At 41.2% G+C, this 3,504-nt stretch overlaps 1 non-coding gene across 1 annotated transcript; it reads right to left on the reverse strand.

Annotated features, from left to right (window-relative positions):
- Positions 1 to 2,554: 2,554 nt before the first annotated feature.
- Positions 2,555 to 2,658, reverse strand: LOC140628889 (U6 spliceosomal RNA). The gene has a single exon (XR_012026819.1). It is a non-coding gene; the product is annotated as a U6 spliceosomal RNA (small nuclear RNA).
- Between the last annotated feature and the right edge of the window lie 846 nt (positions 2,659 to 3,504).

Raw genomic sequence — 3,504 nt, forward strand, 5'->3', positions numbered from 1 at the left:
CTGAACCAAAGGCAGACATTCAACCACCAAGCCCCCCAGGTGCCCCAAGACATGAAGCTTCTGTCCTCAAGTCCCAGTGTTAGCTGGGAGTGTAGCATTGAAGGGTTTTAACCTTTAATGACTGCTGCCAAATAAAAGCCACACTCCTTCCCTTAGCCTACAATCCTATCCACTTCTCCTGCCTAATCCATTGTTATGTCTTCCTTGTAGGATACACCCCAACAACAACTACAATCACAATAACCAACACTTAGCAAGTGCCTACTATGTGCCAGGCACTCATTGCTGTAAATACTTTGCCCATGTTAATTCATTAATCCTCACAACAACCCATGAAGTAGGTATTATTATTCTCATCTTACAGATGAAGAAACTGAAGCACCAAGAGGTTGAGTAACTTGCTCAGAGCCACACAGTAAGTGGCAAAATCAAGATTTGAACCCAGGCTATCTGGCTTCAGAAACTCCTTTCAGTTCTTCGAGAAATGACATAGAATTATAGGTCACCATGCTGGGGTCTCTGGGTGGCTCAGTCGGTTGAAAGTGTCCAACACTTGATTTTGGCTCACGTCGTGATTTCAGGGCTGTGAGATTGAGCCCCACATCAGGCTCCATGTGCAGCACATAGTTTGCTTGTCCCTCTCCCTCTGCTCCTCCTTCTCTCTCAAATAAACAAATAGATAAATAAATAAATAAATAAATAAAATTTTAAAAGAAAAGGATTCTAGGTCACCATGCATTTGCTCACACTCCACCTTTCACTAGGAACTGTAGGCAAAAACTTACTCATTTTTTCAAGATTTTATTTATTTGACAGAGAGAGAGAGAGAGCACAAGCAGGGGGAATGGCAGATAGACACAGAGGGAGAAGCAGGCTACCTGCTGAGTAAGGAGCCTGATGCGAGACTCGAATTCAGGGTCCTGGAATCATGACCTGAGCCAAAGGCAGACACTTAATTTACTGAGCCACCCAAATGCCCCCTTAGTCATTTTTTTTTGAAAGATATTACTTAAATGTCCCCTTCTCTCTGTAGCAGTCCTGGTTCTGTCCCTAGGCAGACAAAAACTTCATGACTTTCCTCTCTTTCTTGTTTTTTATAACAAAACAAAACAAATGATTTAAGACATCATAGTTAGCTATGTGGGCCCAAGTCAGGCTCTCAATATAGGTGTAGACCACTGATTACACCTTTGTTTCCTTATAGAATTATATTTACTTTGAAACAAACCCAGATATCATTTCATCTTATCCATAGATATTTCAAGATGTTGCTATAAGTGATAACTCTTTTGGACAAGTTAGCTGTACATTATTGTCCTATCTCAACAATTAAACAATAATAATTCTTCAATATCATCAATTACCTAGTCAGATACTTTCTCTCTGTGTCTTTATTTATCAGTTTTCACAATACTGCAGTGGTTCACTAGCATCTTCCAAAGGTGGCCAATGACAATTAGCACCATTATGATCTCGTGGCCAGTTCATGTATTTAAATTCATTGCAGTTACTTTTCTTCTTGGTGTTCAGATTGACCCATCTTTGGCCAGTGGGAGCCTTTTATTACTTCTATTTTTTAAAAGATTTTAATTATTTATTCATGAGAGACAGACAGACAGAGAGAGAGAGAGAGAGAGAGTGGCAGAGCCACAGGCAGAGGGAGAAGTAGGCTCCCCACAAGGAGCCTGATGCAGGACTCAATCTCGGATCCCGGGATCAGGAACTGAGCCAAAGGCAGATGCTCAACCACTGAGCTATCCAGGCGTCCCATACTTCTATTTTTTAAAAAAGATTTTTATTTATTTATTTGAGAGAGAGAGAGAGAGAGAAAGAGAGAGAGTTAGCTAGGGGAGGGGCAGAGGAAGAGGGAGGGAGAGAATCTCAAACAGACTCTGTGTGGAGCCTAAGGCAAACCCATGACCCTATGATCATGCCCCTGAGATCATGATCTGAGCTGAAATCAAGAGATGGAGGCTTAATGGACTGAGCCACCCAGGCACCCCTAGTGGGGAACCTTTTAAACTTGGTTGATATGACCGCAGAAGTCTTTGATAACTTCCTCACTTTGGAGTATGATAAATCTTTTTTTTTTCCATTTTTTAAAAAAGATTTTATTTATTTATTAATGAGAGACACAGAGAGAGAGGCAGAGACATAGGCAGAGGGAGAAGCAGGGTCCCCGTGGGGAGCCTGATGTGGGACTCCATCCCAGAACCCTGGGATCAGGCTCTGAGCCGAAGGCAGACACTCAACCACTGAGCTGCCCAGCTGCCCCAAGGGAAATGTTTTTAAAGGCAGAAAGGGAACGGAGAAAAATAAATTATTAGCAAAGAATCTACTGTTTTAGGAAAGGTCACCCTCCTTAGGGGAATGGAAGAGGTCTATCAGTAAATTTCCTATCACTGACCAAGAAATTCCCATATTGACTGGTTAAAAGTGTAATTTCTGGAGAGGGGTGGTTGAAACTGCAGTTGATTAGATATGAAGTCTTGGTTTACTGGTGGCGCCTTAACATAAGTGACACCATTTTGGGCCTGTGGTTTTCTTTTCAACAATACATATGGAATGCTTCATGGATTCGTGTGTCTTCATTGCACAGGGGCCATGCTGATTTCTGTATCATTCCAATTTTAGTATGTGTGCTGCCGTAGTGAGCACTCTATTGAATTTTTTAAAAAACAGCTATTTATATATTTTTGGTTAACCCTATTAAAAATATAGAGACAGCTACTTTTTAAAAAGTAAGTTTAAAAAGTAATTCCTGGGGCACCTGAGTGGTTTAGTGGTTTAAGTATCTGCCTTCTGCTCAGGTCTTGATCCCAGGGTCCTGGGATTAAGCCTGCCTGGAGCTCCCTGCTCAGCGGGGAGTCTGCTTCTTCCTCTCCCTCTGCCCCTTCTCCCAGTTTGTGCTTTCTCTCTCTCTCTCTCTCTCTCTGTCAAATAAAGAAAAAAATTAAAAATAAAAATAAAAAGTAACTTTCTAGCAATGGAATTCTTGGATCATAATGTACACAAATTGAAAACTTTGATAAATATTGCCAAACTTCCTCCAAAACACTTGTTCAAGTCTATACTTCTGCCTACTATGCTTGTCACATTTCCTCATACCCTTGTCCATGCTGAATATTATGAAACATATATATTTTTATCAATCTGATACATGAAAACAACATGGTTGGCGTTTCTTCACTTACGAATGAAATTGAGCATATTTTCACATGTTTTTGGTTATTCCTTTTTATTTTTTTTGTGAACTTTCCATTTATGGGATCCCTGGGTGGCGCAGCGGTTTGGCGCCTGCCTTTGGCCCAGGGCGCGATCCTGGAGGCCCGGGATCGAATCCCACATCGGGCTCCCGGTGCATGGAGCCTGCTTCTCCCTCTGCCTGTGTCTCTGCCTCTCTCTCTCTCTCTGTGAGACTATCATAAATAAATAAAAATTTAAAAAAAACTTTCCATTCATATCTTTTGTCCATTTTTATTCACGTTTTGTCTTCTCTTATTG

Source organism: Canis lupus, chromosome X, assembly GCF_048164855.1.
Source record: "Canis lupus baileyi chromosome X, mCanLup2.hap1, whole genome shotgun sequence".
Classification (NCBI taxonomy): Eukaryota; Metazoa; Chordata; class Mammalia; order Carnivora; family Canidae; genus Canis; species Canis lupus.